Source organism: Tachyglossus aculeatus, chromosome 4 (genome assembly GCF_015852505.1).
Source record: "Tachyglossus aculeatus isolate mTacAcu1 chromosome 4, mTacAcu1.pri, whole genome shotgun sequence".
Lineage (NCBI taxonomy): Eukaryota > Metazoa > Chordata > Mammalia > Monotremata > Tachyglossidae > Tachyglossus > Tachyglossus aculeatus.
Window position 1 is genome coordinate 88,003,360 of NC_052069.1, and position 26,100 is coordinate 88,029,459.

Consider the following 26,100-nt stretch of genomic DNA (forward strand, 5'->3'; position numbering starts at 1 on the left):
TCTTCCATTTGTCAGCCCCAGGCCTACTACAGTGCCTGATCATCATCAATAGAGAAGCAGCGTGGCTCAGTGGAAAGAGCCCGGGCTTTGGAGTCCGAGGTCAGGGGTTCAAATACCGGCTCCACCAATTGTCAGCTGTGTGACTTTGGGCAAGTCACTTCACTTCTCTGGGCCTCAGTTCCCTCAACTGTAAAATGGGGATTAAGACTGTGAGCCACCCGTGGGACAACCTGATCACCTTGTAACTTCCCCAGCGCTTAGAACAGTGCTTTGCACATAGTAAGCACTTAATAAATGCCATCATCATTATCAATACTTTTGATTGTTCCAGAAATCCCAGGTGGTCCCCTTTAAAGATCTTGTAATGACTTCTTTCAGCTCAATTCTCCTTCGCTTCTGGAGAGTGCTAGCAAGGCTGTGCTCAATAATAATAATAATAATGGCATTTATTAAGCACTTACTCTGTGTGAAGCACTGTTCTAAGCACTGGGGAGGTTACAAGGTGATCAGGTTGTCCCACGGGTGAGCCTTAATCCCCATTTTACAGATGAGGTAACTGAGGTAACCCAGACTGAGCCCTCTTTATCCTCTCCTCCTCCCCATCCCCCCCACCCTACCTCCTTCCCCTCCCCACAACACCTGTATATATGTTTGTACAGATTTACTACTCTATTTGTTTTACTTGTACATATTGACTATTCTATTTCTTTTGTTAATGATGTGCATCTAGCTTTATCTCTATTTATTCTGATGACTTGATACCTGTCCACATGTTTTGTTGTCTGTCTCCCCCTTCTAGACTGTGAGCCCGCTGTTGGGTAGGGACTGTATATGTTGCCAACTTGTACTTTCCAAGAGCTTAGTACAGTGCTCTGCACACAAGCACTGAATACAATTGAATGAATGAATGAATGAGGCACAGAGAAGTTGTGACTTGCCCAAAATTGCAGAGCTGGGATTTGAACCCGTGACTTCTGACTTCAAAGCCCATGCTTCTTTCTTCCCTGTGCTAATTTACCTGGTCTTGGCCTGGTTGGGGTTTAGGTGCTTTTAGGAATTGTCAGTGTGTCCTTTTTGTGCAAGGTGAAGGCTGCCACAGAAAGAGTTCAGATAGGGCTTGGGCCTGCGAGTCAGGAGGATGTGAGTTCTAATCGCAACTCTGCCACTTTTCTGCTGTGTGTCACCATCATCATCATCAATAGTATTTATTGAGCGCTTACTATGTGCAGAGCACTGTACAAAGCTCTTGGGAAGTACAAATTGGCAACATATAGAGACAGTCCCTACCCAACAGTGGGCTCACAGTCTAAAAAGTGGGCTCACACAAATCACATAACTTCTGAGTGCCACAGTTACCTCGTCTCTGAAATGAGGATTAAGACTGAGCCCCACTTGGGACAGGGACTGTGTACAACCCGATTAGCTTGTGTCTTCCTCAGTGCTTAAAACAGTGCATAGTAAGTGCTTAACAAATACCATTATTATTACTATTATTACCACTCCAGGGAATTCTGAGTAAAATATCCACTCCAGCTCCCATCAGTTACTACTAATTAATCAACAGTATTTAGGGAGCACTTACTGTGGCCAGAGCAATGTACTAAGTGCCTGGAGTACAATGCAATTAATAGCATGATTGTTCCCTCCTGGAGTCTACAATGTAGCAGAGAGCGTACTGTCCAGTCCCTAACCTACTCTCACTTCTCATGTCATCCATCCCTAAAGGTTTTGCTTGCTTCTGGTAATTTCTTGTTATTAGACTCTGGCAAGGCTTTTGCCTCAAGGGACTGTAATCAGGACTGCTTAGCTGAATATCCCCACATTGAGATGGAAATTAGTCATCCCTGCATTTAGAGCTACTAAAGGAAGGTATGGGATTAGGAATTCCATCCATGATTCAATTGTGAGGTCTGTGTAGGTCCCAGTCACAGCTGAATCTGATTCCCAAACGAAATAATGTTGAAATTGAGATTTAATTAATACCACAAATGGGAAAATATCACACGAAACAGCAGAAGTCAAAGTTTCCACGGTAATATTTAAAGCCACTGAGGTTCAGAGCTGTCAGGATCTGATTAGCACAGCGTAGACTCTGTGGTTTCGGCCATGTGGCTGGCAGAAAAGTTAGCTTGGGGAAGAGGCTGGGAAATAGCGTTTAGTCTAGAATAGCCCCCAAATTAAGATAATGATCATATGAACTTGACATAGCTTCCTTTTACCTCAGGGATAGCTTAAGCAGAGAGCAATACTTTACCTCATAAAACTCACCCTCTTACTTTAGAGGCAGACATTAAACTACAAATAGGAGGAAGTTATAGAGTTTATAAGATCTGTACATAAATATAAGATATATCAAAGATGTAATTCCTGTCTTCCTGTATGAGAGGATTCAGTTTGAGAGGAAACAGAAGGACCTGGTCTTTCATCAGTGGAGATCATGAAACAGAAAAGACCCTCTTACCCTTCTCTCCCCACCCCCATCCCAATCCCGGGCCAGATTAATACATTGATTCATTCATTCAATCGTATTTATTGAGTGCTTACTGTGTACAGAGCATTGTACTAAGCACTTGGGAAGTACAAATTGGCAACATAAAGAGATGGTCCCTACCCAACAATGGGCTCACGGGGCTCCCAGGACTTAAACTTGGGGGCCCCAAGCTAAGAGGAGCCCCTCTCCAAACGCGCCACTGCAAGGCCTGCAGCTCCAGTCCTCAATCTCGCTAAAAGTTATCAAGTATGGGCAGATGGTGTCCATTTTCCTCTCAGTCCCTCCCCGTCCTGTTAACCACCTAGCCCCAAACCTGTTCTTTCCAGGGTACCAGTTTTTTCTTGCTTCTTGTAGTTTCTTGTTATTAGACTTTGGAGTTTTTGCATCAAAAGACTGTAATCAGGACACCCCCACATTGGGATGGAAATTAGTCATCCCCACATTTAGAACAGTGCTTTGCACATAGCATTTAATAAATGCCATTATTATTATTATTTAGGGCTACTAAAGGAAGGTATGGGATTAGGAACTGCATCCATGATCCAATTGTAGGGTCTGTGTAGGCCCCAATCACAGCTGAATTTGATTCCCTCAGTCAACCAATGGTTCTAGACTGTGAGCCCACTGTTGGGTAGGGACTGTCTCTATATGCTGCCAACTTGTACTTCCCAAGCGCTTAGTACAGTGCTCTGCACACAGTAAGCACTCAATAAATACGATTGATTGATTAACTGATTGATTAAGTACCTAATGCCTATTGTGTGCTGAACACTGTGCCAAGTACTTGGGAGAGTACAATATAACAATAAACAAACACATCCCCTGACCACAAAGAGCTTACAGTCTAGAGGGGGAGACAGACGTGAATATAAATAAATAAATTACGGATATGTACATGAGTACCATGGGGCCAAGGGAGGGGTGAATGCCACCCAAGCCCATTGCTAGGAACAGGGAGCAGCAATCATTTGGGAGTCGCAGTTTCCAGCCCTCGTGTCTGACCAAGTTATAATAATAATAACAATAATAATAATGGCATTTATTAAGCGCTTACTATGTGCAAAGCACTGTTCTAAGTGCTGGGGAGGTTACAAGGTGATCAGGTTGTCCCACAGGGGGCTCGCAGTCTTAATCCCCATTATACAGATGAGGTAACTGAGGCCAAGAGAAGTGAAGTGACTTGCCCAAAGTCACACAGCTGAGAATTGGCAGAGCCAGGATTTGAACCCCTGACCTCTGACTCCAAAGCCCTTGCTCTTATCCATTGAGCCACACTGCTTCTCAGAAGACCCCAGTTCAGCTTTAGCAAGCCAGGAATGGGAGAGAGTCCGCATTCCTGTAGGGAGAGCCTGGGTCCTGTCTTACGCTGTCGTGTCATCTCAGACCCATAGCGACTCCGTGAACAAATCTCTCCCAGAACCCCGCACCTTCCATCTGCAATCGTTCTGGTAGTGTATCCATACAATTTTCTTGGTAAAAATACAGAAATGGCTTATTGCCTTCTTCCCTCAGCAAATTTGACTCTCCACCCTCTATTCTCTCCTATGCCGCTGCTGCCCAGGACAGGGGAGTTTTGACTTGTAGCAGATTACCTTCCACTCGCTAGCCGCTGCCCAAGCTAGGAATGGAAATGCCTCCGCTTGACTCTCCCTCCTGTAGCTGAGACTGGTAGAATACTGGAAAGTCTCCAGGTGTGATCCTGAGAGGGGAAGAGTGTGAGTAAAATATGCTAATACCCCAGTAAAGTGGTCATTGACTACCAATTTAACACCCTTCATTTACCCCTCCCTCATCCCCAGAGCACTTATGTACAAATCTGTGATTTATTAATGTTAATGTCTGTCCCCCCTTTAGACTGTAAGCTCTTCATGGGCTCTTTGTACCAACTCTGTTCTATTGTACTCTCCCAAGGGCTTCATACAGTGCTCCACACACAGTAAGGGTCTGATGGATACGGTTGATTGACTACGTGACATCAGCGTGGCTCAGTGGAAGGAGCCCCAGCTTGGGAGTCAGAGTCATGGGTTCAAATCCCGGCTCCACCAATTGTCAGCTGTGTGACTTTGGGCAAGTCACTTAACTTCTCTGTGCCTCAGTTACCTCACCTGCAAAATGGGAATGAAGACTGTGAACCCCACGTGGGACAATCTGATCGCCTTGTATCCTCCCGAGCGCTTAGAACAGTGCTTTGCACATAGCACTTAACAAATGCCATCATTGATTTTGACACCTGTCTACATGTGATTTTGATACCTGTCTACATGTTTTGTTGTCTGTCTCCCCCTTCTAGACTGTGAGCCCGTTGTTGGCTAGGGACTGTCTCTGTATGTTGCCGACTTGTACTTCCCAAGTGCTTAGTACAGTGTTCTGCACACAGTAAGAGCTCAGTAAATACGATTGAGTGAATCAGGGAGAGGCCGGGGTGGGGCTGGTGGTGTTAGTTGTTTGCCCTGCCCCATCTCTAGGGGCTTTCTACAGGGTAAGTGTGGGGAGGGCAATAGAAACACAAGTCCCAGAGCCCTGCTATTATCGGGGCAGATCAATTATCCATGTGACCTTACATGTTGTCTCCCACAGCACCAGTCTTCTGTACTAGCATCCTTTCAACTTAAACCATCCTGCCCCAGTGGAACTCACACGGGCCTGTGAGTCAGAGACCTGGGTTCTAATCATGGCTCTGCCACTTGCCTGCTGTGTGACCTTGAGTAAGTCACTTAACTTCTCTGTGCCTCAGTTTCCTCATCTGCAACATGATTACTAAACTGCTGTTCATTCTCTTCCTTAGCTGGGAGCCCTGTGTGGAACAGGGACTGGGTCTGACTGGATTGTCTTGTATCTGACCCAGCACTTAGTACAGTGCTTGGTACATAGTAAGCACTTAAATACCATTAGAACCACTGAAAGAAATTGCTGGGGGAATTTTGAAGCCATCCTGGACTGGTTCTCTTCAATAATAATAATAATAATAATAATAATAATAATAATAATGGCATTTATTAAGCACTTACTATGTGCAAAGCACTGTTCTAAGCGCTGGGGAGGTTACAAGGTGATCAGGTTGTCCCACAGGGCGTTTGCAGTCTTAATCCCCATTTTACAGATGAGGTAACTGGGGCACAGAGAAGTGAAGCGACTTGCCCAAAGTCACACAGCTGACAATTGGCGGAGCTGGAATTTGAACCCATGACCTCTGACTCCAAAGCCCATGATCTTTCCACTGAGCCTCGCTGCTCGTACTGTTGATAGAGTTACGTGTGAATGCAGACTGTGAAGAACGGACTTTCTACCAGATCCCACTGCATCCACCAACTAGATCATGAAGATTATTTTTAAACAATTCTAAGAATAACAAGAATAAGATTTCATCATCCTCCAACAAAGCAGTGGTATTATTCAGTGCTAATCAAAAGAATCCATGACATTTCCTGCATTTATGGAAGTGTTATGATGGATAGAGAGTTTCCCCCAAGGGGCTTCTGGATTCCAGAACAGGGACATTCATTACTATGGTCACTTGAAAAAATATGTAATTGTGGAACACATATAGTTCAGGTACACTGCACTTAAAGGAGCTCTAGGTAAAATATACTACGTTGTTGGAGCTGTTAAGAGTCATAAACGGAGAACAGAGCCTAGTAATTTCAATAAGGATGTACTGCTTAGAAAACAGTACACATTTTAAGCAAGAGCGTGATCAGAATAATGCTATTCATAGTATTTAGGAAGTGCTTACTGTGTGCTAATCGCTGGGGTAGATACAAGATTATGAGTGCGGAGGCTATAGCTGCCCTCATAATCTTGTATCTACCCCAGCGATTAGCAGATACAGTCTCTCCCCCTCATGGGTCCCGCAGTCTATCTTATCCCCATTTTCCAGTTGAGGAAACCGAGTCCTAGAGAGATTAACCAACTTGCCCGACGTCGCATGGTATGTCAGTGGAGCTGGGACTTGAACCTGGGTCTCCTGACTAGCAGGTCCCCTCTCCATCCCCCCATCTTACCTCCTTCCCTTCCCCACAGCACCTGTATATATGTATATATGTTTGTACGTATTTGTTACTCTATTTATTTTACTGGTACACATCTATTCTATTTATTTTATTTTGTCAGTATGTTTGGTTTTGTTCTCTGTCTCCCCCTTTTAGACTGTGAGCCCACTGTTGGATAGGGACTGTTTCTATATGTTGCCAACTTGTACTTCCCAAGCGCTTAGTACAGTGCTCTGCACACAGTAAGCGCTCAATAAAAGCGATTGATGATGATGATGATGATTCCAGTAAGCCACACTGCCTCCCCACTCAGAAGTTCATAGAGCTTTGATGCTTCTAGACTGATACCCAAAAAAGCTTAGTGTCTCCCCTCCAAAGCTACAACTAGCTTTTCCTTCAACCATGTAAACCAAATCCTTATACATAACTGGCTTCCTCACCATAATTTTCAACTCCAGTGATGGAGCCAGTGAGTCTTAAGGATTGTTGGACTGAAAAATTAGACAGAATGTGACAGGCAAATCACTGCCTGGCAGCCATATTCTTGTGTTCTCACTAGTTTGTCTCCTCCTTCATCCCAACTCCAAGACCTCCAGCCAGTAAGTACAGGAAAGGCATGCTCTGGGTTACAATCAGTGGTATTTATTGAGCGCTTACTGTGTGCAGAGCACTGTACTAAGTGCTTGGGCGAGTATAATATGACAGAGTTGGTAGATACGTACCCTGCCCACAATGAACTTACAGTCTAAAGGGGGAGACAGACATTAATGTAAATTAATTACAGATATGTACATAAGAGCTGTAGGGCTGGAAGGGGGGAAGAACAAAAGTAGCAAGTCAGGACAATGCAGAGGAGAGTGGGAGAAGAGGAAAGGGAGGCTTAGGGAAGGCCTGTAGGAGATGTTCCTTCACTAAGGTTTTGAAGGTGAATAAAGTGAGCAAATCCAAGTGCAAGGGTGACAGAAGGGAGTGGGAGAAGAGGAAATGAGGGCTTAGCCAGGGAAGGCCTCTGGGAGGAGATGTGCCTTCAGTAAGGTTTTAAAAGTGGGGAGGGTGATTGTCTATATGAAGAGGGAGGGTGTTCCAGGCCAGAAGCTGGTTGTGGGTGATGGGTCAGCGGTGAGATAGACAAGATTGAGGTACAGTGAGTAGGTTGGCAGCAGAGGAGCAAAGTGTGTGGGCTGGGTCATAGAAAGCAGAGATAATAATAATAATGACAACAATAATGACTTCCAGACCTTCAGGTACAGGGCAAAAATCAGAATCCCGCTTCAGGAAGGCCGGGGTCGGGACAGGGGTTACTCTTACAAAGATCTTTGAAAGCTATATTTCTTTATTCCAGCCAAAGGGCACTGGTGAGCTGAAGCCTGTTTGGGAATTTTAGAGGGAACAAATTCAAATCTTCTGCTTAAGGACTCATCCCATTTAGAGACTTTCCTGCCTTTAATATACAAACATCTGGGCACTTTCATTTACAGGTACCCCCACTTCCAACATTCTGCCTACTGATATTTTCAGTTTCCTCACTGTAGCACATGTTAAATACGTCTGCTCTGATTCTCTGCCATCTACCTCAGTGCTTAGAACACAGTATGTGCTCAACAAATGCTATCATTTTTTCAGTACCATTACACACCATTCCATTCATTCATTCAATCATTCAATCGTATTTATTGAGCGTTTACTGTGTGCAGAGCACTGTACTAAGTGCTTGGGAAGTCCAAGTTGGCAACATATGGAGACGGTCCCTACCCAACAGCGGGCTCAAAGTCTAGAAGGGGGAGATGGACAACAAAACAAAACATATTAACAAAATAAAATAGAATAGTAAATATGTACAGGTAAAATAAATACCATTCATTCATTCAATTGTATTTATTGAGCACTTACTATGTGCAGAGCACTCGACTAAGCGCTTGGGAAGCACAAGGTGGCAACATCTAGAGACCGTAACAACTCCTTATGGAGAACTTCTTGATTTGTTACACCTGGAAATATTTATTAACTACATCATGTAGTTTCTAAATCAAGAGCATATTGCCCAAAGTGTGTGAATTTGTGATGATTTTTATGGTCTCATTTCCACTGTCCATCTCTGAGGCTTAATACAGTGAGTTTCTATTTAGAGAAATCTTTCTCCCTGATATCCTTCATGGAATGCACCTGACATATCAAAAATATCAGGCTGTATTGATTACCAATCTCAGTAAGCATACTATGAAAAAGTTACTGTTAAACTGGTGCTCAAGAATTTTTAGGCAATGGTAAAAATTTATAGCATTTAACATCATTTTGTGATCTCCCCTTAATATGGGTAAAAGTTGGTTAAACTTTCAATGTTTACCTCTGAAAATGCACGTGTATTATCTTTGTTACCATTAAACTTAATAGGGACATAGATGAAAGAGCAGATTAGACATTAAAATAAATTATGGATGGGGGAAGTGGCATAGTATAAGGATATGTACGTAAGTGCCATGGAGTTGGGGATGGGGTATCATAGTGCTTATGCGGGGACCGACCCAAGTACAGAGGTGTCACTGAAGGGAGGGTGAATGGGGTTAGTCAGTCGTATTTATTGAGTGCTTACTGTGTGCAGAGCACTGTACTAAGCACTTGGGAGAGTACAATATAACACTCTAATAATAATTATGGTATTTCTTAAGCACTTACTATTTACCAAGCACTGTTCTAAGTGCTTATCTTTGTCCAGAAGTGCTCTGGGCATATTACTCCCCTCCTCAAAAATCTCCAGTGGCTACCAATCAATCTGCGCATCAGGCAGAAACTCCTCACCCTGGGCTTCAAGGCTGTCCATCACCTCGCCCCCTCCTACCTCACCTCCCTTATCTCCTTCTCCAGCCCAGCCCGCACCCTCCGCTCCTCTGCCTCTAATCTCCTCACCGTACCTCGTTCTGGCCTGTCCCGCCATCGACCCCTGGCCCACGTCATCCCCCGGGCCTGGAATGCCCTCCCTCTGCCCATCCGCCAAGCTAGCTCTCTTCCTCCCTTCAAGGCCCTGCTGAGAGCTCACCTCCCCCAGGAGGCCTTCCCAGACTGAGCCCCTTCCTTCCTCTCCCCCTCGTCCCCCTCTCCGTCCCCTCCATCTTACCTCCTTCCCTTCCCCACAGCACCTGTATATATGTATATATGTTTGTACATATTTATTACTCTATTTTACTTGTACATATCTATTCTATTTATTTTATTTTGTTAGTATGTTTGGTTTTGTTCTCCGTCTCCCCCTTTTAGACTGTGAGCCCACTGTTGGGTGGGGACTGTCTCTGTATGTTGCCAATTTGTACTTCCCAAGCGCTTAGTACAGTGCTCTGCACATAGTAAGCGCTCAATAAATACGATTGATGATGATGATGATGGAGTAGATACAAGTCCATCAGGTTGGTTACAGTCCCCGTTGCACTACCTTAATCCCCATTTTTCCAGAGGAGCTAAATGAGGCCCAGAAAAGTTAAGTGGCTTGCCCAAGGTCACGCAGCAGACATGTGGCAAGGCTGGGATTACACATTTCCCGCCCACAGTGACCTTACAGTCTAGAGGGTGGGGGAATGAGAGGTGAGTCAGAGTTCTCTCTCTGCAGACAGAATGTGGAATGAAGTTTACATCACCCAGTGGTATTTTCAGTGGCAGCCACCTGCTCAGTATCTCATCATGAGGAACATCATTCTTAAAAATAAGCAACATTAATATGCAACCAGCATTTCATTGTCAGGCTCGAAGCAGGCGAGAGGCATTGGACAAGCACTCTCAAAAAGTCTACAGCTTCTCTGTCTAGAACGGTAGGGTACTTACTTGGCTGTAAGTTGAAAGTACAGATAAGAAAACACAAAAACGCTTTTATAACGATTTCCAGTTCAGACAAATGAGTGGATGAAATTCACTCTCAGTAGAATCCTGTTCAGACAGCTATGGCATGAATGATTTAGCTCCTGATATCTTTGTAGAATGAAGCAGGTTTTTGAGAACTATCCACACCTGCTATAGACCCTTAGAGCAGCAGGGTAAGGGATTCTGTTTTGATGAGTGTCACCTTATCCTAATGTTGTGGAACTTGAACAAAAAAAGTGTTTTTACAGGCTTTGGGATTTTGATTAATTGAGCCCATAAGCGCCACGTTGTTGTTCATGGCCACAGAATCAAGAACTGGAGGCTCTGTAATGTTACCTATGTGTTATTGCCTTCATTTTCCTTGTTTTTGATTTGTATTTAATTTCAAAAGATGCAGGTCACCACAGGGTCTCCCGAGCCCCACGCATGATGGGCAGTCTCAAAGGGCAAGGGTTGGAGGGAAAGTTGTAGAAATAGCTTGAGCCTAGGATTTTTTTTAAATCATGTTTAATAATAATAATAATAATGGCATTTATTCAGAGCTTACTATGTGCAAAGCACTGTTCTAAGCACTGGGGAGGTTACAAGGTGATCAGGTTGTCCCACTGGGGTCTCACAGTCTTCATCCCCATTTTACAGATTAGGGAACTGAGGCCCAGAGAAATTAAGTGTCACACAGCTGACAAGTGGCGCAGTGGGATTTGAACCCATGGCCTCTGACTCCAAAGCCCTTGCTTTTTCCACTGAGCCACACTGCTTTTCCAAGTGTTAAGCAATTACAATGTGTTAAGCACCGTACTAAGCACTGGGGTAGATGCAAGATAATCAAGTTGGACACAGTCCCTGTCCCATGTAGGGCTCGCAGTCTTACTCCCCTATTTTACAGATGAAGAACCTGAGGCACAGAGAAGTTAAGTGATTTGCCTGAGGTTGCACAGCAGACAAGTGGTGGAGTCAGGATTAGAACCCAGGTCCTTCTGACTCCTAGGCCTGTGCTGTTTCCACTAGTCCACGTGACTTGAGTTTGTGTTAATGGAAGACTGCAGTGTACATCCCTCTGCTCCTCACCACTGGCCCAAGGAGCTACTAATGACCCAGAATTTACTGCCTCATCACATCCCTAGTGAATGCCATAGGTCCTTGTATCATTCAGACCCTCATTTGAACCCCTCTCTTTCAAGCCTGAAGGAGCCCCTTCATTTCACCCTTGAGATTAACCTACAAAAAGCACGATGGAGGAAAGGAGAGAGAAAAATTCGACCAGGCATGGCCCAAGAGGACAACATACATTTATTTCCCCGAAACAAACTTTAAAATGTTGGCAACCCATTTAAACGGCTTGGTTCAAACTGTCTAAAGGCAGCTTTCCTTTGTATTTGAGTTGAGAAGTTCTTAACATGACCCTTTATCAAGAAACACAAGGCACACCTAGCTATTTAACATCAAGGGGAAAAATACTTTAGAAAAACATTGGGGCCCGTACTTTGTATTTCACAGACAAATTGGAGGGCTTCTAAATGGAACCTAGTTTTGAACTTTCACAGATTATTCTTCAGTTAGAAGGAAATTGGGTTTTTGAAGGAGACAAGTGAAAAGATTGAAGCAAAATGAAGGATGAATGGAAAAAACCTGAGCATGCGGTGTGTTTATACTTTAAAAAAAATTTTCACTGCCTTTGGGAGCTATGTTTTGGCCACTGCTGCAGGAGATGTAGATGCTGTTTAAATTTTGACTATTATTCATTCATTCAATCGTATTGAGCACTTACTGTGTGCAGAGCACTGTACTAAGTGCTTGGGAAGTACAAGTTGGCAACATACAGAGATGGTCCCTACTCAACAGTGGGCTCACAGTCTAGAAGTTATTATTATTATTATTATTATTATTATTATTATTATTATTACTATTATTATTATTATATGCCGTCAAGTCATTTCCAATTCATAGAGACTCCATGAATATACTTTGTCCAGAGCATCCTGTCCTCTGTCATAATCCACAAACTTTGTAATGGTTCTTCCATTATCATTGTTATGGTCTCTATCCATATAGCTGATGGTCTGTCTCGTTCACATTTTCCCTGGACTTTTCCTAGCATTAGTGTCTTCTCCAGAGAATTAGTCCTCCTGATTGTGTCCAAAATATGTTAATCTAAGTCGAGTCATTTGGCCTTCCAAAGACCACTTTGGTTTAATTTGCTCTAAAATTAATATTTTAGAGCAAACAGACAAAATCCATTTGTCTGAAATTATTTTCAAGATGATCTCAACAGAGAAGCATAGGTAATTAAAATGGAGATGGCCCCCATCACCTGAAATATCCATGTGTAAGGGGATCACAAGTCTGTCGTGTGTAGAGGGAGCCATCCACGGAATCAAGTGGTGGAAAGCAGACTGGATTTCTGCAGCACCTGTCCTCACGTGCTTGAAGCATTAGCAAATAATAATCATAACTGTGGTTTTTCTGAAGTGCTCACTATGTGCCAAACACTATACTAAGCACTAGAGTAGATACAAGATAATCAGGTCCCACATGGGGTTCACCATCTAAGTAGGAAGGAGAACATAAGCTCACTAGCTTCTCAGATGTTCCTTCAACAAGTCTTGCTGCTGTGGGAAGCCTCACAATGGTTCTGAGAGGGAGGATCATGACAGGCCTTAGTCATTCTGTGTCTTAGGAGGAGAAATGAAGTAATAAACTGGAGAATCAGGGCTGAACCAGTTAAATATGCCTTAAAAGCTCAACCACTATCCCTGAATTAATATTCACTGATGGTTTTCCTAACTCATCAGGGCAACTTTTTTCTTCTCATTGTATGCAGGTATGTTTATAGGGCAGATGGAGGAAAAGTTAATCTCCCCACCATTAAAGTGTGAATGTCTTCTATTCCAAGTGATTATTTCTGCCTGGAGATGATATTCCTTGGGGTGTTTCACCTTTTCAGCCCCATCAAGCAGTTGGTGTTATTTAGTGAGTGCTCACTGAGTGACGAGCACTGTGCTAAGTAGAGACAGCAGAAGTGACCCCTGCCTTCAAGGAGTTTACACTTCCCTTGCTGAATTCCCTTCCCTCCTCTAAGAGGGTTGTTTTCGGATTCAAAGGTGCCCCAGGTGAAAATTTGAGTATAAGTGGGAAGGGCATGGAGGAGGGGTTGAAGGCATGGTCCTTTGAGTGAGTAAAAAGGTGCTCAAAGCCAGGCATGGCCAAGCACAGTCCTGAACATCCCACAGGGCATGGGCCCACACATGTTGTCACCCTTCTGGCTCCTGAGTCCTACTCTTGTCACTCTCTTCCCTCCTGAGAGAAAGCTCATGGGCACTCGTGGGTGTTAAAGAAACAATAAAACTGAGTGCAAAGGCACAGGTTTTCAGGACAACATGTGGCTCCCAGTATTCCCTAGAAGGTGCAAACAGTTTTCCTGAAAGACACTTCGGGCCAGAGGTTTGTTTGCCCCGGGGGCATATTCAAGACCAAAATGGGCCAGTGAAAAAAACTCCTTTTCCAGTGAAAAAAATCTTCTCGAAAAATGCTTGCCCTCTGCAGACTTGGCCCAAATGATTCATTCATTCATTCAATCGTATTTATTGAGTGCTTACTGTGTGCAGAGCACCATACTAAGCGCTTGGGAAGTACAAGTCGGCATCATATAGAGAGGGTCCCTACCCAGCAATGCGCTCACGGTCTAGAAGATAAGCAGCAGTTGGAGAGCAAACACCTGTCAGATCCTCCTCTAGATTGGCTTGTTGTTCCTTTTGGGCAGGAGGCTGTGTCTGTTTTAATAATTAAAAATTTTGATACTTGTTAAGTGCTTACTTTGTGCCAAGCACTATATTAACTGTGGAGTAGTAGATACAAGTTAATCAGGTTGGACACAGTCCCTGTCCAACCCGGGGCTCACACTCTTTATCCCCATTTTATAGATGAGGTAACTGAGGCCCAGAGAAGCAAAGTGACTTTTCCAAGGTCACACAGCAGACAAGTGGTGGAGCCAGGATTGGAGTCCATGACTTTATGACTCCCAGTCCTGTGCTCCATCCACTAAGCCATACTGCTTGTACTCTCCCAGGAGCTAATAATAATGATAATAATAATAATGGCATTTATTAAGCACTTACTACATGCAAAGCACTGTTCTAAGCGCTGGGGTGGTTACAAGGTGATCAGGTTGTCCCTCATGGGGCTCACAGTCTTAATCCCCATTTTACAGATGAGGTAGCTGAGACACAGAGAAGTTAAGTGACTTGTCCAAAGTCACACAGCTGACAACTGGCGGAGCCGGGATTTGAACCCATGACTTCTGACTCCAAAGCCTGTGCTCTTTCCTACTGAGCCATGCTGCTTCTCTTAGCTAAGTATTCTGAAAACAGTAAGTGCTCAATAAATGCCATTGAATGATCCACAAGGCCAGGAAGGGATCAGCATCCCAGGCTTTGTCATTCATTCATTCAATCAATCATATTTATGAACACTTACTGTGTGCAGAGCACTGTACTAAGCACTTGGAAAGTACAGTTCGGCAACAATCCCTATCCAACGGTGGACTCACAGTCTAGAAGGGGGAGACAAACAACAAAACAAGTAGACAGGCATTAATAGCATCTATATAAATAAATAGAATTATATATGCACATCATTAATAAAATAAATAGAATAATAAATATGTACAAACGTACACAAGTGCTGTGGGGCAGGGTGGGGAGTAGAGCAGAGGGAGGGAGTTGGGGCGATGGGGAAGAGGAGCAGAGGAAAAGGGGGGCTCAGTCTGGGAAAGCCTCCTGGAAGAGGTGAGCTTTCAGTAGGGCTTTGAAGGGGGAAATGTGTTAGTTTGGCAGATGTGAGGAGGGAGGGCATTCCGGGCCAGGGGGAGGATGTGGGCCGGGGGTTGACAGCGGGACAGGAGAGAGTGAGGCTGTTTGTCAACCCCTAACAGCTGTTTAGATCACTTAGCTATGGCTAGGGTGGCCACTGAAGCTCATTACAGGCAGGAAACGTGTCTGCTAATTCTTCTGTATCATACTCTCCCAGGTGCTTAGTACAATGCTCTGAACATGGGTAAGCACTCAATAAATGCAACTGATTGATTGATGGAAGGCACGTTCTAATACCTGATGGTGCATTGACGACTCAGAAATAATAGATGTATTTTATAGTACATGCTTTGCAAAGATTTCACAGCGAAACATAATGGCATCAGGTAGAATCTAATAGGGAAATCTGCAGAATCTAGAGCTTGTCACTGTTGGGGAACAAGTGCTCAATAAATATGAATGAATGAATTAATGAGAGGACCTCTGACCCCTGGACTCTCCCTCCCTACTTGTCCCAGAGCAGTCGTGTTCCTTTTTAGGTGGCACTGAACTCCTTGATGCTTGGCATTTTTAATTTTAAACACCCAATCTCCCTCCATCTTGGTTCCTGCCTCTGAGTACAGTGCTCTGCACACAGTAAGCGCTCAATAAATACCATTGAGTGAGTTTTAGAGTTTAGGTAAGATGGACCAGGGAGAGGATGCAGTGCTTAACGAGCAAGAGAGGGGAGGAGATCAGTGGCCTCCTCATTCAGAAACTGCATGATTTAGAGGAAAGAGCACAGGCTTGGGAGTCAAAGGACCTGGGTTCTAATCCCGACTCTGCTACTTGTCTGCTCTGTGACCTTGGGCAAGCTACTAAACTTCTCTGTGCCTCAGTTACCTCATCTGTAAAATGTGGATTAAGACTGTGAGCCCCACGTGGGACAACCTGGGACAACAAGGTAATCACCTTGTACCTAACTCAGTGCTTGGCACAGAGTAAGCACTTAACGCATAGTAAGTGCTTAACAAATCCCAAATGTGTATATAAATGCTCTAGACCATGGTCCAGTCAGATGGGCTGTGGCAAAATATCACCTATGACATAATAATAGTAATAATGATGGTATTTGTTAAGCGCTTACTATGTGCAAAGCACTGTTCTAAGCATTGGGGAGGTTACAAGGTGATCAGGTTGTCCCACGGGGGGCTCACAGTTTTAATCCCCATTTTACAGATGAGGGAACTGAGGCACAGAGAAGTTCAGTTTTTTTTATTTATGATGGCATTTATTAAGCGCTTACTATGTGCAAAGCACTGTTCTAAGCACTGGGGAGGTTACAAGGTGATCAGGTTGTCCCACGGTGGGCTCACAGTTTTAATCCCCATTTTACAGATGAGGGAACTGAAGCACAGATAAGTTAAGTGACTTGCCCAGAGTCACACAACTGACAGTTGAGGGAGCCGGGATCTGAACCCATGACCTCTGACTCCAAAGCCCGAGCTCTTTCCACTGAGCCAAGGTCGCATGTTTGGGTTAGCAGGTGGAACAACATGTGTGCCTGGAGGGTCTGGTAGCAACATGGCATAGGGGCTAGAGCACAGGCATGGGAGCAAGAAGGTCATGGGCTCTAATCCTGGCTCCGCCACATGGCTGTGGGCAAGTCACTTCACTTCCCTGGGCCTCAGTTCCCACATCTGTAAAATGAGGATTGAGACTGTGAGCCCCACATTGGACAGGGACTGTGCCCAAGCCAATTTGCTTGTATCCACCTCAGCACTTAGTACAGTACCTGGCACATAGTAAGCACTTAACAAATACCACTTTTTTTTTCAGCAGGTGCCCCCACTAGCTCCTTCCCTTAGGCATTGCCTTTGAACTGTAGAAATTAGCAGCAGGATCTAAGGCATAGGGAAGGTAAGAGTTTTACAATCAAACCTACAGGTCATAAAGACATCCAGAGCTATAGGCCTAGTGGAAAGAGCATGGGTCTGGGAAACATAGGACCTGGGTTCTAAATCCTGTCTCTGCTATTTGCCTGCTCTGTGGCTTGGAGCAAGTCAACTAGCTTCTCTGTGTCTCCTTTTCCTAAACCGCAAAATAGAGATTACACACCTGGTCTCTCTCCTACTTAGCCCATGATCCCGATTTGAGAAAGGGACTGTGCCAGACCTGAATATCTTATATCTCCCCCAGCGCTTACTGCAGTGCTCGGCCCATAGTAAGTAAACACTTATTACTATTGTTATTATTCTTATTAGAACAGATCAGCTGAAAAGCAACCTGTCCTACAAAAAAGTGGATGGATAGCCATCCTAAATTTGGTGTCAGGGACCAACAGGCTCACACCTGGAAGAGTTGTACTTCGATTCAGGTTCATTTGTGGGTCCCCCAGATCTAAGCCTGAAACCATCAACCTTAACCCCCAAGATTAATCATTCATACTTATTCAGGTTGGGTTGATTGGTCTTCCAAGTGGCCTGGAACGGCATCAAGCCAATGTGGAGGATTTCATGGTTCTTTCAGAGGTCTGGAGGTGGCATTGCATTCTAGGGACTTGAAGTTGTGTACCCAGGTAGGGTTCCTGGTGAGCGCAATTAAAAAATCTGAGCAGGCTGGCCATGGAAAGGAAATGGGGTCCTTTTGAGGAAGAAACTTTGCTGTCCAGCCAGTTGGAAAGTCTTTAAAAACGTTCTGGATCTGTGATGCCTGGATTGCCGATTTTAACAAATTTGGAGCACTTCTGTACATACTCATGATTTATATTTATATTAATGTCTGTCTCCTCCCCTGCACTGTAAGTTTGCTGTGGGCAGGGACTGTATCTACCAACTCTTTTGTACTCTCCCAAGAGCTTAGTACAGTGCTGTGCATAGTATGAGCTCAATAAATATGATTGATAGATTAACCAGGGAGGCAGTGTGGCCTAGTGGACATAGAATGGGCCTGGGAATCAGAAGGACCTGGGTTCTAATCCCAGCCCTGCCACTTGTCTGCTGCGTGACCTAGAGCAAGTCCCTTAACTTCTCTGTGTCTCAGTTACCTTATCTGGGAAATGGAAATTGAAACTATGAGCCCAACATCAAACCTAATTAGCTTGGATCTACACCAGAGCATAGAACAGTGCTTGACACATAGTGAGTGCTTAATAAATGCTCTTCTTCTCATTATTATTACAAGATTATCTGGCTTGGGTTGGGGTAGAGCTAGCTGGGTCATATCCGGGGCTGGAAAGCTGCTGTTGTAGAATTTTAGGATTCAGACGTCCAAGGTTTGGAAAACAGACCCAGCAAGAAGCATTGTTAGACTTGTCAAAGGAAACATGATAGATGGGATGACCTACCCTGCTGAACAACTTCAAATACCCTCTAAACCTTCATCTTTTCTGCCTGCTTCTCAGAGATGTTTGCACACTTTGTCCGGCTGTGCAGGGTGGTGCATTGGCTCTCCTGGGACCCCGTTCTGATGAGCTTTGCCAGTAAGGAAAGAAGTGTTGTGGACAACACAAGATACCCTGGACTCACTGGTAGTCTTTGATTTCCACAACTGTGCTCCTGCTGGATCTTATGTAATCAGGAATGTTATGAACCTTAGCCATGTAGGGTAGAAAACAGTGTCCTCTCTCTGCTAACAATTTCAAATATTTAGGGAAGAGAGAACATCTTTATCAGTGGAGAAAAAGAAAAATCAAAATAATCTGCAAGGAGGCCTGTTTTCAATTCCTTTGAGACTTGAAAATAGAAATGTCAGCAAGTAATCTAGGCTTCAGACTGTACATCATCAGGCCTGTTTCAGATCCAGAGCTAATTTAAAAAACGATTCCTCTTTTTCTATTTGAAATCACTCATGTTAGATGGATTTCAGTGAATCATCTCCTCTTGCCTTTTGGAAGATTGTTATGAGACGGTAATTTATGGGCTGTTCTTAGTCCGTGATGGTGTTGAACTGAAAGAGTTCTCAGTAGGCCCTGCTGTCTGATGCATTTGATTCCTTAATCTCAATCCTGGAAAAATTTGTATTTTGATTTGCTAACGGTCCTTTTGAATGATGGCGCATGTGGCCTCACCAGCCGGGCTAGTTCTCAGCAATGAGCTCTTTTATTGATATTATTAAACGGACACATATTGCATGCCAGCCGCTCTCTCCGTGGTTGGCTCCTCTCCACAAATCTCCTAAAACAATCTAATCAGAAGAGAACCCTTCCAGAAGTCTGGGCCCGATAGATCGTCGGTATCCTGCAGGACACATGTATCTTAACTGAAGTTTTCCAGATGCTGAGTGAAAGCCCCAATGTGCAGCAGACAGATCCAAGGACAAAAGTCTTGCTAATTAATAAAAATTCTTAGAAACTGAAACCTGGTTCTTCCATAAAAAATTGAAAGGAGAGAAATGCATGGTTCTGTTCTACAATTAAATCTATAAATAACATTTTCCATCCGTGTTTGCAATGCTATTTTCAGATGAATCCAAAAGAATGTATGCCCTTTAATGTTAAGGCTGCAAAATACTAAATAATCCCAGGGCCTTTTTTCATTTATGTACCAACGGATACTTTCTTGGGTTATTAGTGGCAACTTTTCTAATTGCTATTCTATCCTTCCTGGAGTTGGGAGGACTCCTTTTTTCTTTTCTTTTTGATATGATTCACTGCTGGTGGTGAAAAGTCCACCAATTAATCAATAGAATTAAGTGCTTACTGAGTGTGGAGCATTGTACTGTGCAGTTGGGGGAGTGTGGTAGAATCAGGAGAGATGATCCCTGCCCTCAGGGAGTTTACAATCTAGCGAGGGAGACAGACCCAAAAGTACATTATTGATGAAAGGAGGCAATAGAGTATTTAAGATAAAAAACATAAGTATCAACAGGGTTGAGATAATTTAAGGGCTTAGATGAGAAAGTGACAGTGTGGGAGTTGAAGGATATAAAGTGAGGAGATTAGATATAAATCTAATCTTTGATGTAGTTATAGATCATAGTCAAAGAGGCAAGCTTTGTTTAAGACATTTTAAGGCTGTAAGACTTTTCACATGCCCACAATTGGCCATCTTACCTGCCCGCTCCTATTTGTCCATGCTCATCTTTCTTCCCTCAACTGCAAGTCCCTTCCCATATGCAGGCACAAATCAATCAATCACATTTATTAAGTGCTTACTGTGTGCAGAGCATTGGACTAAGCACTTGGGACAGTACAGTATAACAGGGTTGGTAGACACATTCCCTGCCCAGAAGGAGCTGGCAGTCTAGAGAGGGAGGCAGACAATAATATTAATTACAGATATGGAAATAAATTCTGTGGGGTTGAGGTTGGAATAAATAAAGGGTGCAAGTGCAAGGATGACACAGGAGGGAATGGGAAAAGAGGAAATGAGGATTTAGGGACGGTCCCTTGGAGGAGATGTGCTTTTAATAAAGCTTTGAAGGGGGTTCAGTGGTGGTCTAGTGGATATGAAGAGGGGGGAAGTTCCAGGTGAGAAGCAGAAGGTGTTTGAGGGGCTGGTGGTAAGATAGATGAGACTGAGGTATAGGAAGTGGGTTGGCATTAGAAGACTGTGAGCCCCATGTGGGACAACCTGATCACCTTGTATCCCCCCAGCTCTTAGAATAGTGCTTTGCTTATAGTAAGCACTTAACAAATACCATTATTATTATTATTATTATTATTATTATTATTATTATTATTATTGTTATTATTAAGAGCAAAAGGCTGGGTTGCAGAAGGAAATCAGAGAGGTAAGGTAGGACGGGGTAAGGTGATGAGGGAGTTCTGTTTGCACAGGTGGAAGGGCAACTACTGAGGGTTCTTGAGGAGTGGGGAGGTGTGGACTGAACCGTTTTGTAGAAAAATGATCTGGGCAGCAGAGTGAAGTATGGACTCGGGTCGGGAGAGACAGGAGGCAGGGAGGTCAGCAAGGAGTCAAAGCGGGATAGGATAAGTGCTTGGATCAACGTGGTAGCAGTTTGGATGGAGAGGAGAGGGCAAATTTTAGCATTGTTGTGAAAATAGAACCAACAGGATTTGGTGAAACTGAATATGTGGTTTGAATGAGAGAGATGAGTCAAGGATAATAAGTTTCAGGCTTATGAGACAGGGAGGATAGTGGTGCTATCTACAGTGATGAGAAAGTCAGGGTGATGACAGGATGGGTGGGAAGATAAGGAGTTATATTTTGGACACAAAGTAGCTGAAATGTATTTTTCTTCATGCCTGGAATTGTAACCCTCCTTTAAATACATTTATACCCAGCCAAAGATTCACTCAGTGGCTCTGGTGATAAATCCCACAGAAAATGATTCTAGATTTACATTGCTCTTGTATTGCCATTTGCTGAGCTTTCTGAGGTGCCACCCAACCTAGTCCATGTAGAAACACCTAAAATTTATGCTCTTGAAATCACATCAATGGAAACAAATGCACTGCTAAATTTTGAGATGGCCTGATCTTTCTTTTTTTTTGTATAAAGAAAAATGAAGTGACTTCCAGGGACAGCCTAGAAACAAGCTTTGGGGACAGGTTTCCAGAAAAAGAGGAGTAATTATTTTTACTTGAAGGGCTAACTGATCATTATTACTAAATCCTCAGGTACCGTTCTTCAGGAAAGCAAAGACTCTGTGTATGGAAGGAAGAAAAGTGGTCAGGGATAAAGTGTCAAAGATAGACAACATTATTTGTGTTTGGAGGGCAAGAGGGAGCCAGTAGATATCCTGAACAGTAGGAAAGAAAAGGTACTTTATCAAATTAATTTTCAATAGTCTAGACAGGTCTCACCCAGGATTATAAGCACCCAGAGTCTACAGTCATTATTTTGTCATTAGTGAGCAGCTTCTTGTTGGACTTCATTGACATCATAAGTTTTATCTTTCCATCCAAACCATTTCACTCCCAAACCAAGCTTTCCCTTCATGTAGACAACACCACTGTTCTCCCGATCTCACAGGCCCATGAGCTTGAATCATCTCACCTTAACTACTACATCTGCTGCCTCACTGACCTCCCTGTCTCTTATCTCTTCCCCCTCCAGCCCAGACTTCATTCATTCATTGTCATATTTATTGAGCATTTACTGGGTGCAGAGCACTGTACTCTATAGCAGCAACATATAGAGGTGGTCCCAACTTCACTCAACTACTTGATCATTTTTGTCTTGATCAGCCAGTCCACATCTCCCCACTCCATACAAACCTCCAGTGATTGCCCATCCATCTTCACATCAAAGAGAAACTCCTTAACATTGACTTTAAAGTACTCAGTCCACTTTCTCCCTCCTACTGATCTCCCTTCGCTGATCTCCTGCTACAACTGAATCCACTCACTTTGCTCCTCTAACACCAACCGCGTTTCTGTACCTCAATCGGGCATTTCTTGTCACCGACTCCATACCCGGGCTTGGGAGCCAGAGGTCGTAGGTTCTAATCCTGACTTTGCCACGTGTCTGCTGTGTGACTTTGGGCAAGTCCCTTAACTTCTCTGAGCCTCAGTTCCCTCGTCTGTAAAATGGGGATTAAGATTGTTAGCCCCCCGTGGGACAACCTGATCACCTTGTAACCTCCCCAGTGCTTAGAACAGTGCTTGGCACATAGTAAGCGCTTAACAAATGCTATTATTATTATTATTATTGTTATTATTATTATTATTATTATTATTACCCATGTCATCCCGCTGGCTTGGAACTCTCTCCTTCAATCCAACAGATTACCACTATCCCCATCCTCAAAGGCATCTGAAAATCACATCTCTTCCGAGAGGCCTTCACGAACAAAGCCCTCATTTTCCTACCTAAGCCCTCACTTCTGTTTCACTTCCACACTTGGGTCTGAGCCCCTTACCACTTTGATATACACTGTTTCCCTGACACCCATTGCTTACATACAGATAATCCATCCGTAGTTTATTTTTACGTTGGTCTCCCCCTTTAGTCTGTAAACTCCTTTTGGGCAGGGATTGTATATAGCTACTCTTTTGTATTGAATAACAATAATAATGGCATTTAGTAAGTGCTTACTATGTGCAAAGCACTGTTCAAAGCACTGGGGAAGTTACAAGATGATCAGGTTGTGCCACGGGGGGCTCACGGTCTTAATCCCCATTTTACAGTTGAGGTAACTGAGGCACAGAGAAGTTAAGTGACTTGCCCAAAGTCACACAGCTGACAATTGGCAGAGCTGAGATTTGAACCCATGACCTCTGACTCCAAAGCCCGTGCTCTTTCCACTGAGCCACACTGCTTCGCGTGAACTCTCCCAAGTGCTTAGTACAGTTCTGTGGACCCAGTAAATATTCAATAAATACCCCTGAGCAGCTGAGGAAACTATTCCTGACACCACCACCAAATCAACACCGTCACCACTACCACCACTGCCGTCGCTACCACCATCAATCATTTCATCACCATCATATTCAGTCCATGTTTCCCCAAGCCTCAAGAACTTCCAGTGGTTGCCCATCCATCTCCGTATCAAACAGAAACTCTTTACAATCAGTTTTAAAGCACTCAATCAAGCTTGCTCCCTCTTACTTCACCTTACTGCTTTAATGTGTGCACACTTCGCTCCCTAAATGCCAGCCTACTCACTATACCTCCATCTCGTCTATCTCGCTGCCGACCGCTCCCCCACTTCCTGCCTCTGGCCTGGAATGCCCTCCATCTTCATATCCGATAGACAATTACTCTCCTCACCATCAAAGCCTTATTGAAGACACATCTCCCAGAGAAGCAGCGTGGCTCAGTGGAAAGAACACGGGCTTGGGAGTCAGAGGTCATGGGTTCCAATCCCGGCTCCACCACTTATCGGCTGTGTGACTTTGGGCAAGTCACTTCACTTCTCTGTGCCTCAGTTATCTGTAAAATGGGGATCAAGATTGGGAGCCGCACATGGGACAACCTGATCACCTTGTATTCCCCCAGTGCTTTGCACATAGAACAGTGTTTTGCACATAGTAAGCACTGAACAAATACCATCATAACAATCTCCTCAAAAGTGGCCTTTCCTAACTAAGCCCTCATTTCCTCTTTTCCCACTCACTTTGGGATCATCCTCCTTTGATCCCTTTATTCAACTCTTCCTCAGCCCCACAACACTATGTCCATGTCATAGAGAAGCAGCGAGGCTCAGTGGAAAGAGCCCGGGCTTGGGAGTCAGAGGTCGTGGGTTCTAATCCTGGCTCTGCCACCTGTCTGCTGTGTGACCTTGGACAAGTCACTTAACTTCTCTGAGCCTCAGTTCCCCCATCTGTAAAATGGGTATTAAGGTTGTGAGCCCCATGTGGCACAAGCTGATCACCTTGTACCCCCGCAGCGCTTAGAACAGTGCTTTGCACATAGTAAGCACTTAACAAATGCCATTATTATTATTATTATCTGTAATTTCTTCACATATACATATATATTACTGTCTGTCTCTTCCTCTGGAATGTGAGCTTATTGTAGGCAGGGAACATGCCTGCCAACTCTGTTGTTATGTAATAATAGTAATAATAATAATAATAATAATAATAATAGCATTTATTAAGCACTTACTATGTGCCAAGCACTGTTCTAAGCTCTGGGGAGGTTACAAGGTGATCAGGTTGTCCCACAGGGGACTCATAGTCTGAATCCCCACTTAACAGATGAGGTAACTGAGGCCCAGAGAAATTAAGTGACTTAAGTCATACAGCTGACAATTGGCAGAGCCAGGATTTGAACCGATGACCTCCGACTCCAAAGCCTGGGCTCTTTCCACTGAGCCACGCTTGTACTCTCCCACGTGCTTAGTACAGTGCTCTGCACACAGTAAGTGCTCAATAAAGATTGATTGATTTGTATATCACTTCCAGCACCATCATGACGACCATCATCACAACCACAATCCTCAGTATTCCAGAGTTTGTGCCTCTGTTGGGAGCACAGCAAGAAGAGACCCATAGCCTGGAAGTAGAAACTCCAGGGAGCAAGCCAAAGTCTCAGCAGGAACCATTTCTCTTCTCTTTTGGCTCAGGTGCTTCTGCTGTAGCTCCACCCTTCTTGGCTCTGGCCTTTTTTTTTAAATAGTATTTGTTAAGCCCTTACTATGTTCCAGGCCCTGTACTAAGTGCTGGGGTTGATACGAAATGATCAGGTTGGACACAGTGTATATCCCAAATAGGGCTCACAGTTTTAATCCCCATTTTGCAGATGAGGGAACTGAAGCTCAGAAGTAAAGTGACTTGCCCAGGGTCACATAGTAGAGAAATGACAGACATTAGGTCCTCTGACTCCCGGGCTATTGCTCTTTCCATTAGACCCTGCTGCTTCTCTTGGTCTTGGTCAGGGTTCTTTGGGGGTGGGGGGCCACAGTGAGGAGTGGAGGACAGAGAGGTGACCCTTAGATGAAATATTAACACTTGAAGAGGGGTACAGTTTACTAAAAATATGAAAAATTCCTAGTGTAGATTGTAAAAAACAACAAATAATACCATCATCATTACTATTATAGTTAAGAGAAGCAGCCTGGCTCAGTGGAAAGAGCCCGGGCTTTGGAGGCATAGGTCATGGGTTCAAATCCCGGCTCCGCCAATTGTCAGCTGTGCGACTTTGGACAAGTCACTTCACTTCTCTGGGCCTCAGTTCCCTCATCTGTCAAATGGGGATGGAGACTGGGAGCCCCCTGTGAGACAACCTGATCAACTTGTAACCTCCCCAAGCGCTTAGAACAATGTTTTACACACAGTAAGTGCTTAATAAATGCTGTCCCAAAAAAATCCAAATACCATCATCATTATTATTATAGTTAAGAGAAGCAGCGTGGTAAGTGGAAAGAGCCTGGGCTTTGGAGTCAGAGATCATGGGTTCAAATCCCGGCTCTGCCACTTGTCAGCTGTGTGACTTTGGGCAAGTCACTTAACTTCTCTGGGCCTCAGTTACCTCATCTGTAAAATGGGGGTTAAGACTGTGAGCCCCACATGGGACAACCTTATCACCTTGTAACCTCCCCAGTGCTTAGAACAGTGCTTGGCACATAGGAAGCG

General features: G+C 44.0%; 1 non-coding gene across 1 annotated transcript; it reads right to left on the reverse strand.

The window, feature by feature from the left end:
* Positions 1-4,067: 4,067 nt before the first annotated feature.
* On the reverse strand, positions 4,068-4,200 carry LOC119928079. The gene has a single exon (XR_005451035.1). It is a non-coding gene; the product is annotated as a small nucleolar RNA SNORA7 (small nucleolar RNA).
* Positions 4,201-26,100: the final 21,900 nt, after the last annotated feature.